Below are 16158 nucleotides of genomic sequence, written 5' to 3'. Positions count from 1 at the left end.
ACTGCTTTCAACCATATTTTTATCTGAGAACTGATCATATGGAGAGAAGTTCGTCATCTAACACAAAAGGAACTGTTTGCAGGAGAAACATATACTCTGCTTTCTCAGTCTGTTTCCTAGTGCCTATTTGAAGTTCCTGCTGTTTTTACAGAAAAACTGCTGGAACTACTACATCCCCATATATATTTAAGGAGCGTAGTTTGCAACTGGAAAGTAATTTTGTGTTCCCAAAAAGTTCCTTGAAGGACGTCTTTCACACACAATAATCTCTCTGAACGGAGCAAGTGGAGAGACGATCGTTCAGCTAGAACAAAGGGAACGGTTTGCAGGAGAAATTTTACTCTTGTCACTAAGTCTGTTTCCTAGAGCCGGTTTGAATTTCCTGCAGTCTTCACTGTTAAAGTGAGTTGGAGCTTGTTCCTCCCCATATATATGTATGGAGTGTAGATTGCTACTGTAAAGAAGCTTTGTGATCCCTGCAAGCTAGGTGAAGGACGGCATTCACGCACATTAATCTCTCAGAACTGAGCTTGTGGAGAGACCTTCATTAATCTAACAGAAAGGGAACGGTTTGTAGTGGAATTTTTACCCTGAATTCTCATTCTTTTTATAATAGACGGTTTAAATTTCCTGCAGATTACTGGAAAACCGAGTTTTAGCTATTACCTCCCCATATATATATAAGGAGTGTAGTTTGCAACCATAAGGAATATTTGTGTTCCCTACAAGCTACGTGATGTATGTCTTTAAACACACTTATCAGTCAAAACTGAGCAAGAGGGGAGAAATTCGTTCATGAAGCACAAAATGATTGGTTTGCAGCAGTTTCTTTTACTCTGCTTTCTCATATTTTTTCCTATGCCACTTTGAAGTTCCTTAAGTTTTCAGTGTAAAACCGATTTGGATTTCTTAACTCCCCATATAAATGTACGGATTTATGTTTGAAACTGAAATGGTACTTTATGTTAACTACCAGCAAGGCAAAGTAAGGCTTACAAACACACTTACCTCTCAGAACCAAGAATGTGAAGAGACTTTCATTTATCTATGAGAAAGTGAACGGGTTGCAAGAGAAACATTTACACCAGGTTTTCAGTACGATTCCAAGGGCCAATTTGAAGTTCCTTCAGTTTAACACGATATTTGTTTTTGAGCTTTTAAAACACAATATATATGCATGGATTGTAGTTTGCAACTGAAAAGAAGATTCATCTTCCTAACAAGCTAGGTGAAGGAAGGCTTTCACAGACTGGTATCTCTCAGTACCTTGCATGTGTAAAGACGTTGGTTCATGAATCACAATATGAACGGTTGCAGGAGAAAATTTTACTCCAGTTTTTCAGTTTTTATCAAAGTGACGGAAAGACTTTTCTGCAGTTTTCTGTGTTAAACCGTTTTGGAGCTAGTACGTCCTCATATAAATGTATGGTGTGTAGTTTACAACTGAAAGAAACCTTGTTTTCCCAACAAGATAGGTGAAGGCAGCTTCCAAACACACTTATCTCTCAGAACTGAGCATGTGGGGAGGCGTTCATTCATCTAGCTCAATGGGATCGCTTTGCAGGGGAATTTTTACTCTGGATTCTCAGTTTGTTTATTAGTGCCACTTTTAAGTTCCTGAAGTTTTCACTAGAAATCCGAGTTGCTGTTACTACTTCCCGTTATAAATTTAAGGAGTGTAATTTGCAACTGAAAAGAAAATTTTTGTTCCCAACAAGCTAGTTGAATTTCGGCTTTCAAACACACATATCTCAGAAATGTGCATGTTGAAAGACGTTCGTTCATCTAGCACAAAGGGAATGGTTTGCAGTGCAAACTTTCACCCTGGTTTCTCAAAATTTTACAAGTGCTGATTTGATGTACCTGCAGTTTTCATTTGAAAACCAATTTGGTTCAAGTACATCCCTTATATATGTAAGGAGTTTTGTATGCAATCTTAATATATAACTCTGTTCCCAAAAATCTGGTTGAATTAAGGCTTTAAACTTAATTATCTCTCAGAAATGTGCATGTGGTGATGTTCGTTCATCTAGAAATATGCGGTCGATTTTCAGTAGGAACTGTTACTCTTGATTCTCATTTTTTTTCCAATTTCCGTAGTGCTTTACTTGCATTTTTCACGATAAAACAGTTTTGGAAATATTACCTCACCTTATACATGTATGGACAGAAATTTTTCAACTGAAAATGTACATTGAGTTCCCAACAAGCTATGTTAAGTACGGTTTACAAACACAAATATCTCCCATAACTGAGAAAGTGTAGAGACGTTTGTTCATCAAGCACCAAACAACTGGTTTATAGGGCAAAGATTTACACTAGATTCTCTATATGTTTCCTAGTGCCAGGTACACGATCCTGCAGTTTTCAGCATAAAACTGAGTTCGAGCTAGTACCTACAATTATATATGTATGGATTGTAGCTTGCAACTGAAAACTATCTTTTTGTTCCAAACAAGCTAGGTGAAGGACGGCTTTCACACACACTTATATCTCAGAACGGAGCATGTGGCGGGACTTTCATTAGTGTAGGAGAAAGTGAAATGTTTGGAGGATTACCTTTTACTCTGGTTTCTCAGTCTGATTTCTAGTGCCAATTTGAATTTCCTATAGATTCTTCACGAAAATCGGGTTGGAGTTTTTAACTCCAATATATATGTATGGAGTGTATTGTGCAACTGAAAAGCAATTCTGTGTTCCAAACAAGCTTTATGAAGGACTGCTTTCAAACATATATATATTTGAGAACTGAGCATATGGAGAGAATTTCGTCATCTAGCACAAAAGGAACTGTTTGCAGGAGAAACGTATACTCCAGGTTTTCAGTTTGATTCCAAGGGCCAATTTGAAGTTCCTACAGTTTAACACGATAGTTTTTCTTGAGCTTTTAAAACCCAATATATATGCTTGGATTGTAGTTTGCAACTGAAAAAAAGATACATCTTCCTTACAAGCCAGGTGAAGGAAGGCTTTCACAGACTGGTATCTCTCAGTAACTTGCATGTTTAGAGACGTTGGTTCATGAATCACAATATGAACGGTTTGCAGTAGAAAAATTTACTCCTGTTTCTCAGTCTTTATTCAAGTGCCGGAAAGACGTTTCTGCATTTTTCTGTGTAAAACCGTGTTGGAGATAGTACGTCCTCATATAAATGTATGGTGTGTAGTTTACAACTGAAAGAAGCCTTGTTTTCCCAACAAGATAGGTGAAGGCAGCTTCCAAACACACTTATCTCTCAGAACTTAGCATATGTGGAGGCGTTCATTCATCTAGCACAATGGGATCGATTTGCAGGAGAAACTTTTCTCCGGATTCTCAGTCTGTTTCCTAGTGCCACTTTTAAGTTCCTGAAATTTTCACTGGAAATACGAGTTGGTTTTACCACCTCCCGTTATATATGTAAGGAGTGTACTTTGCAACTGAAAAGAAAATTTTTGTTCCCAACAAGCTAGTTGAATTTCGGCTTTCAAACCCACATATCTCAGAAATGTGCATGTTGAAAGACGTTCGTTCATCTAGCACAAAGGGAATGGTTTGCAGTGGAAACTTTCACACTGGTTTCTCAAAATTTTTACAAGTGCTGATTTGATGTACCTGCAGTTTTCATTTGAAAACCAAGTTGGTTCTAGTACATCCCCTTATATATGTAAGGAGTGTTATTTGCAATCTTAATATATCACAGTGTTCCCAAAAATCTAGTTGAATTAAGGATTTAAACTCAATTATCTCTCAGAAATGAGCATGTGGTGATGTTCGTTCATCTAGAAAAATGCGATCGATTTTAATTAGGAACTGTTACTCTTGATTCTCAGGGATTTCCTATTTCCGTAGTGCTGTCTTTGCATTTTTCACGATGAAACATTTTTGGAAATAGTACCTCGCCTTATACATGTATGGACAAAAATTTTTCAACTGAAAATGTACATTGAGTTCCCAACAAGCTACGTTAAGTACGGTTTACAAACACAAATATCTCTCATAACAGAGAAAGTGGAGAGACGTTTGTTCATCAAGCACCAAGCAACTGGTTTATAGGGCAAAGATTTACACTAGATTCTGTGTATGTTTCCTGGTGCCAGGTACAGGATCCTGCAGTTTTCAGCATAAAACTGAGTTCGAGCTAGAACTTACAATTATATATGTATGGATTGTAGCTTGCAAATGAAAAGTATATTTTTGTTCCCAACAAGCTAGGTGAAGGACGGCTTTCACACACACTTATATCTCAGAACGGAGCATGTGGAGGGACTTTCATTAGTGTAGGAGAAAGTGAAATGTTTGGAGGATTATCTTTTACTCTGGTTTCTCAGTCTGATTCCTAGTGCCAATTTGAATATCCTGTAGTTTCTTCACGAAAATCGAGTTGGAGTTTGTAACCCCAATATATATGTATGGAGTGTATTTTGCAACAGAAATGTAATTCTGTGTTCGAAACAAGCTATATGAAGGACTGCTTTCAACCATATATATATCTGAGAACTGAGCATATGGAGAAAATTTCGTCATGTAGCACAAAAGGAACTGTTTGCAGGAGAAACATTTTCTCCAGGTTTTCAGTATGATTCCAAGGGCCAATTTGAAGTTCCTGCAGTTTATCACGATAACTGTTTTTGAGTTTTTAACACCCAATATATATGCATGGATTGTAGTTTGCAACTGAATAGAAGATTCATCTTCCTAACAAGCAAGTTGAAGGAAGGCTTTCAAGGACTAGTATCTCTCAGTACCTTGCATGTGTAGAGACGTTTGTTCATGAATCACAAAATGAACGGTTTGCAGTAGAAAAATTTACTCCAGTATCTCAGTCTTTATCCAAGTGCCGGAAAGACGTTTCTGCAGTTTTCTGTGTAAAATCGTGTTGGAGATAGTACGTCCTCATATAAATGTGTGGTGTGCAGTTTACTACTGAAAGAAACCTTGTTTTCCCAACAAGATAGGTGAAGGCAGCTTCCAAACACACTTATATCTCAGAACTTAGCATATGTGGAGGCGTTCATTCATCTCGCACAATGGGATCGCTTTGCAGGAGAATCTTTTACTCTGGATTCTCAGTCTGTTTCCTAGTGCCACTTTAAAGTTCCTGAAATTTTCACTGGAAATCCGAGTTGCTGTTACTACCTCCCGTTATAAATTTAAGGTGTGTAATTTGCAACTGAAAAGAAAATTTTTCTTCCCAACAAGCTAGTTGAATTTCGGCTTTCAAACACACATATCTCAGAAATGTGCATGTTGAAAGACGTTCGTTCATCTAGCACAAAGGGAATGGTTTGCAGTGGAAACTTTCACACTGGTTTCTCAAAATTTTTACAAGTGCTGATTTGATGTACCTGCAGTTTTCATTTGAAAACCAAGTTGGTTCTAGTACATCCCCTTATATATGTAAGGAGTGTTATTTGCAATCTTAATATATCACAGTGTTCCCAAAAATCTAGTTGAATTAAGGATTTAAACTCAATTATCTCTCAGAAATGAGCATGTGGTGATGTTCGTTCATCTAGAAAAATGCGATCGATTTTAATTAGGAACTGTTACTCTTGATTCTCAGGGATTTCCTATTTCCGTAGTGCTGTCTTTGCATTTTTCACGATAAAACATTTTTGGAAGTAGTACCTCGCCTTATACATGTATGGACAAAAATTTTTCAACTGAAAATGTACATTGAGTTCCCAACAAGCTACGTTAAGTACGGTTTACAAACACAAATATCTCTCATAACAGAGAAAGTGGAGAGACGTTTGTTCATCAAGCACCAAGCAACTGGTTTATAGGGCAAAGATTTACACTAGATTCTCTGTATGTTTCCTGGTGCCAGGTAGAGGATCCTGCAGTTTTCAGCATAAAACTGAGTTCGAGCAAGTACCTACAATTATATATGTATTGATTGTAGCTTGCAAATGAAAAGAATCTTTTTGTTCCCAACAAGCTAGGTGAAGGACGGCTTTCCCACACACTTAAATCTCAGAACGGAGCATGTGGAGGGACTTTCATTAGTGTAGGAGAAAGTGAAATGTTTGGAGGATTATCTTTTACTCTGGTTTCTCAGTCTGATCCCTAGTTCCAGTTTGAATTTCCTGTAGATTCTTCACGAAAATCGAGTTGGAGATTGTAAATACATATATATATGTATGGAGTGAAGTTTGCAACTGAAAAGCATATTTGTGTTCCAAACAAGCTATATGAAGGACTGCTTTCAACCATATTTTTATCTGAGAATTGAGCATATACAGAGAAGTTCGTTATCTAGCACAAAAGGAACTGTTTGCAGGAGAAACATATACTCTGCTTTCTCAGTCTGTTTCCTAGTGCCTATTTGAAGTTCCTGCTGTTTTTACAGAAAAAATGCTGGAACTACTACCTCCCCATATATATTTAAGGAGCGTAGTTTGCAACTGAACAGTAACTTTGTGTTCCAAACAAGTTAATTGAAGGACGTCTTTCACACACAATAATCTCTCCGAACGGAGCAAGTGGAGAGACGATCGTTCAGCTAGAACGAAGGGAACGGTTTGCAGGGAAAATTTTACTCTTGTTCCTCAGTCTGTTTCCTAGAGCCGGTTTGAATTTCCTGCAGTCTTCACTGTTAAAGTGATTTGGAGCTTGTTCCTCCCCATATAAATGTATGGAGTGTAGATTGCTACTGAAAACAATCTTTGTGATCCCTGCAAGTTAGGTGAAGGACGGCTTTCACGCACATTTATCTCTCAGAACTGAGCTTGTGGAGAGACCTTCTTTAATCTAGCACAGACGGAACGGTTTGTAGTGGAATTTTTACCCTGATTTCTCAGTCTTTTTATAATAGACGGTTTAAAGTTCCTGCAGTTTACTGGAAAACCGAGTTTTAGCTATTACCTCCCCAAATATATTTAAGGAGTGTAGTTTGCAACCATAAGGAATATTTGTGTTCCCTACAAGCTACGTGATGTATGGCTTTAAACACACATATCAGTCAGAACTGAGCAAGAGGAGAGAAGTTCGTTCATCAAGCACAAAATGATTGGTTTGCAGCAGTATCTTTTACTCTGCTTTCTCAGTTTTTTTACTGTGCCACTTTGAAGTTCCTTCAGTTTTCAGTGTAAAGCCGATTTGGATTTCTTACCTCACCATATAAATATAAGGATGTAAGTTTGAAAGTGAAATGGTACTTTATGTTCCCTACCAGCGAGGCAAATTAAGGCTTACAAACACAATTATTTCTCAGAACCGAGAATGTAGAGGGACTTTCATTTATCTAGGAGAATGTGAACGAGTTGCAAGAGAAACATTTACTCCAGTTTTTCTGTATGATTCCAAGGGCCAATTTGAAGTTCCTGCAGTTTATCACGATAATTGTTTTGAGCTTTTAACACCCAATATATATGCATGGATTGTAGATTGCAACTGAAAAGAAGAATCATCTTCCTAAGAAGCTAGGTGAATGAAGGCTTTAACAGACTGGTATTTCTCAGTACCTTGCATGTGTAGAGACTTTGGTTCATGAATCACAAAATGAACGGTTTGCAGGAGAAAATTTTACTCCAGTTTCTCAGTCTTTATCAAAGTGCCGGAAAGAAGTTTCTGCAGTTATCTGTGTAAAACCGAGTTGGAGCTAGTACGTCCTCATATAAATGTATGGTGTGTATTTTACAACTGAAAGAAACCTTGTTTTCCCAACAAGATAGGTGAAGGCAGCTTCCAAACACACTTATCTCTCAGAACTGAGCATGTGTGGAGGCGTTCATTCATCTAGCACAATGGGATGGCTTTGCAGGAGAAATTTTACTCTGGAATCTCAGTTTGTTTCCTAGTGCCACTTTTAAGTTCCTGAAGTTTTCACTGGAAATCCGAGTTGGTGTTACTACTTCCCGTTATAAACTTAAGGAGTGTAATTTGCAACTGAAAAGAATATTTTTGTTCCCAAAAACTAGTTGAATTTCGGCTTTGAAACACACATATCTCAGAAATGTTCATGTTGAAAGACGTTCGTTCATCTAGCACAAAGGGAATGCTTTGCAGTGGAAACTTTCATCCTGGGTTCTCAAAATTTTTACAAGTGCTGATTTGATGTACTTGCAGTTTTCATTTGAAAACCAAGTTGGATCTAGTACATCCCCTTATATATGTAAGGAGTGTTGTTTGCAATCTTAATATATCACTGTGTTCCCAACAATCTAGTTGAATTAAGGCTTTAAACTCAATTATCTCTCAGAAATGAGCATGTGGTGATGTTCTTTCATTTAGAAAAATGCGATCGATTTTCAGTAGGAACTGTTACTCTTGATTCTCAGTGTTTTTCCTAGTTCCGTAGTGCTATTCTTGCATTTTTCACAATAAAACAGTTTTGGATCTAGTACCTCCCCTTATACATATATGGACAAATATTTCTCAACTGAAAATGTACATTGAGTTCCCAACAAGCTATGTTAATTACGGTTTACAAACACAAATATCTCTCATATCTGAGAAAGTGGAGAGACGTTTGTTCATCTAGCACCAAGCAACTGGTTTATAGGGCAAAGTTTTACACTAGATTCTCTGTATGTTTCCTAGTGCTAGGTCCACGTTCCTGCAGTTTTCAGCACAAAACTGTGTTCGAGCTAGTACCTACAATTATATATGTATGGATTGTAGCTTGCAAATGAAAAGAATCATTTTGTTCCCAACAAGCTAGGTGAAGGACGGTTTCACACACACTTAAATCTCAGAACGGAGCACGTGGAGGGACTTTCATTAGTGTAGGAGAAAGTGAAATGTTTGGAGGATTATCTTTTACTCTGGATTCTCAGTCTGATTCCTAGTGCCAGTTTTAATTTCCTGTAGTTTCTTCACGAAAATCGAGTTGGAGATTGTAACACCCAATATATATATATGGAGTGAATTTTGCAACTGAAAAGCATTTCTGTGTTCCAAACAAGCTATATGAAGGAATGCTTTCAACCATATTTTTTTCTGAGAACTGAGCATATGGAGAGAAGTTCGTCATCTAGCACAAAAGGAACTGTTTGCAGGAGAAACATATACTCTGCTTTCTCAGTCTGTTTCCTAGTGCCTATTTGAAGTTCCTGCTGTTTTTACAGAAAAACTGCTGGAACTACTACCTCCCCATATATATTTAAGAGCGTAATTTGCATCTGAAAAGTAACTTTGTGTTCCCAAATAAGTTCATTGAAGGGCGTCTTTCACACACAATAATCTCTCTGAACGGAGCAAGTGGAGAGACGATCGTTCAGCTAGATCAAAGGGAACGGCTTGCACGAGAAATTTTCTCTTGTTCCTCAGTCTGTTTCCTAGAGCCGGTTTGAACTTCCTGCAGTCTTCACTGTTAAAGTGAGTTGGAGCTTGTTCCTCCCCATATATATGTATGGAGTGTAGATTGCTACTGAAAAGAATCTTTGTGATCCCTGCAAGCTAGGAGAAGGACGGCTTTCACGCACATTAATTTCTCAGAACTGAGCTTGTGGAGAGACCTTCATTAATCTAGCACAAACGGAACGGTTTGTAGTGGAATTTTTACCCTGATTTCTCAGTCTTTTTATAATAGACGTTTTAAAGTTCCTGCAGATTACTGGAAAACCGAGTTTTAGCTATTACATCCCCGTATATATTTAAGGAGTGTAGTTTGCAACCATAAGGAATATTTGTGTTCCCTACAAGCTACGTGATGTATGGCTTTAAAAACACTTATCAGTCAGAACTGAGCAAGAGGAGAGAAGTTCGTTCATCAAGCACAAAATGATTGGATTGCAGCAGTATCTTTTACTCTGCTTTCTCAGATTGTTTCCTATGCCACTTTGAAGTTCCTTCAGGTTTCAGTGTAAAACAGATTTGGATTTCTTACTTCCCCATATAAATGTACGGATGTAAGTTTGAAACTGAAATGGTACTTAATGTTAACTACCAGCAAGGCAAAGTAAGGCTTACAAACACACTTAAATCTCAGAACCGAGAATGTGAAGTGACTTTCATTTATCTAGGAGAAAGTGAACGGGTTGCAAGAGAAACATTTACTCCAGGTTTTCATTATGATTCCAAGGGCCAATTTGAAGTTTCTGCAGTTTATCACGATAAAAGTTTTTGAGCTTTTAACACCCAATATATATGCATGGATTGTAGTTTGCAACTGAAAAGAAGATTCATCTTCCTAACAAGCTAGGTGAAGGAAGGCTTTCACAGACTGGTATCTCTCAGTACCTTGCATGTGTAGAGACGTTGGTACATGAATCACAAAATGAACGGTTTGCAGGAGAAAATATTACTCCAGTTTCTCAGTCTTTATCAAAGTGCCGGAAAGAAGTTTCTGCTGTTTTCTGTGTAAAACCGTGTTGGAGCTAGTACGTCCTCATATATATGTATTGTGTGAAGTTTACAACTGAAAGAAACCTTGTTTTCCCAACAAGATAGGGGAAGGCAGCTTCCAAACAAACTTATCTCTCAGAACTGAGCATGTGTGGAGGCGTTCATTCATCTAGCACAATGGGATCGCTTTGCAGGAGAAATTTTACTCTGGATTCTCAGTTTGTTTCCTAGTGCCACTTTTAAGTTCCTGAAGTTTTCACTGGAAATCCGAGTTGGTGTTACTACTTCCCGTTATAAATTTAAGGAGTGTAATTTGCAACTGAAAAGAAAATTTTTGTTCCCAACAAGCTAGTTGTATTTCGGCTTTCAAACACACATATCTCAGAAATGTGCATGTTGAAAAAAGTTCGTTCATCTAGCACAAAGGGAATGGTTTGCAGTAGAAACTTTCACCCTGGATTCTCAAAATTTTACAAGTGCTGATTTGATGTACCTGCAGTCTTCATTTGAAAACCAAGTTGGTTCTAGTACATCCCCTTATATATGTAAGGAGTGTTGTTTGCAATCTTAATATATCACAGTGTTCCCAAAAATCTAGTTGAATTAAGGATATAAACTCAATTATCTCTCAGAAATGAGCATGTGGTGATGTTCGTTCATCTAGAAAAATGCGATCTATTTTCATTAGGTACTGTTACTCTTGATTCTCAGGGTTTTCCTATTTTCGTAGTGCTGTCCTTGCATTTTTCACGATAAAACAGTTTTGGAAGTAGTACCTCGCCTTATACAAGTATGGACAAAAATTTCTCAACTGAAAATGTACATTGAGTTCCCAACAAGCTACGTTAAGTACGGTTTACAAACACAAATATCTCTCATAACAGAGAAAGTGGAGAGACGTTTGTTCATCAAGCACCAAGCAACTGGTTAATAGGGCAAAGATTTACACTAGATTCTCTGTATGTTTCCTGGTGCCAGGTACACGATCCTGCAGTTTTCAGCATAAAACTGTGTTCGAGCTAGTACCTACAATTATATATTTATGGATTGTAGCTTGCAAATGAAAAGAATCTTTTTGTTCCCAACAAGCTAGGTGAAGGACGGCTTTCACACACACTTATATCTCAGAACGGAGCATGTGGAGGGACTTTCATTAGTGTAGGAGAAAGTGAAATGTTTGGAGGATTATCTTTTACTCTGGTTTCTCAGTCTGATCCTTAGTGCCAATTTGATTATCCTGTAGTTTCTTCACGAAAATCGAGTTGGGGTTTGTAACTCCCAATATATATGTATGGAGTGTATTGTGCAACTGAAAAGCAATTCTGTGTTCCAAACAAGCTTTATGAAGGACTGCTTTCAAACATATATATATTTGAGAACTGAGCATATGGAGAGAATTTCGTCATCTAGCACAAAAGGAACTGTTTGCAGGAGAAACGTATACTCCAGGTTTTCAGTATGATTCCAAGGGCCAATTTGAAGTCCTGCAGTGTAACACGATAATTGTCCTTGAGCTTTTAACACCCAATATATATGCATGGATTGTAATTTGCAACTGAAAAAAGATACATCTTCCTTACAAGCCGGGTGAAGGAAGGCTTTCACAGACTGGTATCTCTCAGTACCTTGCATGTTTAGAGACGTTGGTTCATGAATCACAATATGAATGGTTTACAGTAGAAAAATTTACTCCTGTTTCTCAGTCTTTATTCAAGTGCCGGAAAGACTTTTCTGCAGTTTTCTGTGTAAAACCGTGTTGGAGATAATACGTCCTCATATAAATGTATGGTGTGTAGTTTACAATTGAAAGAAACCTTGTTTTCCCAACAAGATAGGTGAAGGCAGCTTCCAAACACACTTATCTCTCAGAACTTAGCATATGGGGAGGCGTTCATTCATCTAGCACAATGGGATCGATTTGCAGGAGAAACTTTTTCTCTGGATTCCCAGTCTGTTTCCTAGTGCCACTTTTAAGTTCCTGAAATTTTCACTGGAAATACGAGTTGGTTTTACCACCTCCCATTATAAATTTAAGGAGTGTATTTTGCAACTGAAAAGAAAATTTTTGTTCCCAACAAGCTAGTTGAATTTCGGCTTTCAAACACACATATCTCAGATATGTGCATGTTGAAAGACGTTCGTTCATCTAGCACAAAAGGAATGGATTGCAGTGGAAACTTTCTCCCTGGTTTCTCAAAATTTTACAAGTGCTGATTTGATGTACCTGCAGTTATCATTTGAAAACCAAGTTGGATCTAGTACAACCCCTTGTATATGTAAGGAGTGTTGTTTGCAATCTTAATATATCACTGTGTTCCCAACAATCTAGTTGAATTAAGGCTTTAAACTCAATTATCTCTCAGAAATGAGCATGTGGTGATGTTCTTTCATTTAGAAAAATGCGATCGATTTTCAGTAGGAACTGTTACTCTTGATTCTCAGTGTTTTTCCTAGTTCCGTAGTGCTATTCTTGCATTTTTCACAATAAAACAGTTTTGGAGCTAGTACCTCCCCTTATACATGTATGGACAAAAATTTCTCAACTGAAAATGTACATTGAGTTCCCAACAAGCTATGTTAAGTACGGTTTACAAACACAAATATCTCTCATATCTGAGAAAGTGGAGAGACGTTTGTTCATGAAGCACCAAGCAACTGGTTTATAGGGCAAAGTTTTACACTAGATTCTCTGTATGTTTCCTAGTGCGAGGTCCACGATCCTGCAGTTTTCAGCATAAAACTGAGTTCGAGCTAGTACCTACAATTATATATATATGGATTGTAGTTTGCAAATGAAAAGAATTTTTTGTTCCCATCAAGCTAGGTGAAGGACGGCTTTCACACACACTTAAATCTCAGAACGATGCATGTGGAGGGACTTTCATTAGTGTAGGAGAAAGTGAAATGTTTGGAGGATTAACTTTTACTCTGGTTTCTCAGTCTGATTCCTAGTGCCAGTTTGAATTTCCTGTAGTTTCTTCACGAAAATCGAGTTGGAGATTGTAACTACCAATATATATGTATGGAGAGAAGTTTGCAACTGAAAAGCATTTCTGTGTTCCAAACAAGCTATATGAAGGATGCTTTCAACCATATTTTTATCTGAGAACTGAGCATATGGAGAGAAGTTCGTCATCCAGCACAAAAGGAACTGTTTGCAGGAGAAACATATACTCTGCTTTCTCAGTCTGTTTCCTAGTGCCTATTTGAATTTCCTGCTGTTTTTACAAAAAAATGCTGGAACTACTACCTCCCCATATATATTTAAGGAGCGTATTTTGCAACTGAAAAGTAACTTTGTGTTCCCAAAAAAGTTCCTTGAAGGACGTCTTTCACACACAGTAATCTCTCCGAACTGAACAAGTGGAGAGACGATCGTTCAGCTAGATCAAAGGGAAAGGTTTGCAGGAGAAATTTTACTCTTGTTCCTCAGTTTGTTTCCTAGAGCCGGTTTGAACTTCCTGCAGTCTTCAGTGTTAAAGTGTGTTGGAGCTTGTTCCTCCCCTTATATATGTATGGAATGTAGATTGCTACTGAAAAGAAGCTTTGTGATCCCTGCAAGCTAGGTGAAGGACGGCTTTCACGCACATTTATCTCTCAGAACTGAGCTTGTGGAGAGACCTTCATTAATCTAGCACAAACGGAACGGTTTGTAGTGGAATTTTTACCCTGATTTCTCAGTCTTTTTATAATAGACGGTTTAAAATTCCTGCAGATTACTGGAAAACCGAGTTTTAGCTATTACCTCCCCGTATATATTTAAGGAGTGTAGTTTGCAACCATAAGGAATATTTGTGTTCCCTACAAGCTACGTGATGTATGGCTTTAAAAACACTTACCAGTCAGAACTGAGCAAGAGGAGAGTAGTACGTTCATGAAGCACAAAATGATTGGTTTGCAGCAGTATCTTTTACTCTGCTTTCTCAGATTGTTTCCTATGCCACTTTGAAGTTCCTTCAGTTTTCAGTGTAAAACCGATTTGGATTTCTTACCTCCCCATATATATGTAAGGATGTAAATTTGAAATTGAAATGGTACTTTATGTTAACTACCAGCAAGGCAAAGTAAGGCTTACAAACACACTTACCTCTCAGAACCAAGAATGTGGAGAGACTTTCATTTATCTAGGAGAAAGTGAACGGGTTGCAAGAGAAACATTTACTCCAGGTTTTCATTATGATTCCAAGGGCCAATTTGAAGTTCCTGCAGTTTATCACGATAATTGTTTTTGAGCTTTTAACACCCAATATATATGCATGGATTGTAGTTTGCAACTGAAAAGAAGATTCATCTTCCTAACAAGCTAGGTGAAGGAAGGCTTTCACAGACTGGTATCTCTCAGTAACTTGCATGTGTAGAGACGTTGGTACATGAATCACAAAATGAAAGGTTTGCAGGAGAAAATATTACTCCAGTTTCTCAGTCTTTATCAAAGTGCCGGAAAGAAGTTTCTGCTCTTTTCTGTGTAAAACCGTGTTGGAACTAGTACGTCCTCATATAAATGTATGGTGTGTAGTTTACAACTGAAAGAAACCTTGTTTTCCCAATAAGATAGGGGAAGGCAGCTTCCAAACACACTTATCTCTCAGAACTGAGCATGTGTGGAGGCGTTCATTCATCTAGATCAATGGGATCGCTTTGCAGGAGAAATTTTACTCTGGATTCTCAGGTTGTTTCCTAGTGCCACTTTTAAGTTCCTGAAGTTTTCAATGGAAATCCGAGTTGGTGTTACTACTTCCCGTTATAAATTTAAGGAGTGTAATTTGCAACTGAAAAGAAAATTTTTGTTCCCAAAAAGCTAGTTGTATTTCGGCTTTCAAACACACATATCTCAGAAATGTGCATGTAGAAAAACGTTCGTTCATCTAGCACAAAGGGAATGGTTTGCAGTAGAAACTTTCACCCTGGATTCTCAAAATTTTTACAAGTGCTGATTTGATGTACCTGTAGTCTTCATTTGAAAACCAAGTTGGTTCTAGTACATCCCCTTATATATGTAAGGAGTGTTGTTTGCAATCTTAATATATCACAGTTTTCCCAAAAATCTAGTTGAATTAAGGATTTAAACTCAATTATCTCTCAGAAATGAGCATGTGGTGATGTTCGTTCTTCTAGAAAATGCGATCGATTTTCATTAGGTACTGTTACTCTTGATTCTCAGGGTTTTCCTATTTTCGTAGTGCTGTCCTTGCATTTTTCACGATAAAACAGTTTTGGAAGTAGTACCTCGCCTTATACATGTATGGATAAAAATGTTTCAAATGAAAATGTACATTGAGTTCCCAACAAGCTACGTTAAGTACGGTTTACAAACACAAATATCTCTCATAACAGAGAAAGTGGAGAGACGTTTGTTCATGTAGCACCAAGCAACTGGTTTATAGGGCAAAGGTTTACACTAGAGTCTCTGTATGTTTCCTGGTGCCAGGTACACGATCCTGCAGTTTTCAGCATAAAACTGTGTTCGAGATAGTACCTACAATTATATATTTATGGATTGTAGCTTGCAACTGAAAAGTATCTTTTTGTTCCAAACAAGCTAGGTGAAGGACGGCTTTCACACACACTTATATCTCAGAACGGAGCATGTGGAGGGACTTTCATTAGTGTAGGAGAAAGTGAAATGTTTGGAGGATTATCTTTTACTCTGGTTTCTCAGTCTGATTCCTAGTGCCAATTTGAAAATCCTGTAGTTTCTTCACGAAAATCGAGTTGGAGTTTGTAACTTCCAATATATATGTATGGAGTGTATTGTGCAACTGAAAAGCAATTCTGTGTTCCAAACAAGCTTTATGAAGGACTGCTTTCAAACATATATATATTTGAGAACTGAGCATATGGAGAGAATTTCGTCATCTAGCACAAAAGGAACTGTTTGCAGGGGA

Source organism: Camelus dromedarius, chromosome Y (genome assembly GCF_036321535.1).
Source record: "Camelus dromedarius isolate mCamDro1 chromosome Y, mCamDro1.pat, whole genome shotgun sequence".
NCBI classification, from domain to species: domain Eukaryota; kingdom Metazoa; phylum Chordata; class Mammalia; order Artiodactyla; family Camelidae; genus Camelus; species Camelus dromedarius.
Note: the sequence above shows the minus strand (reverse complement) of the source record.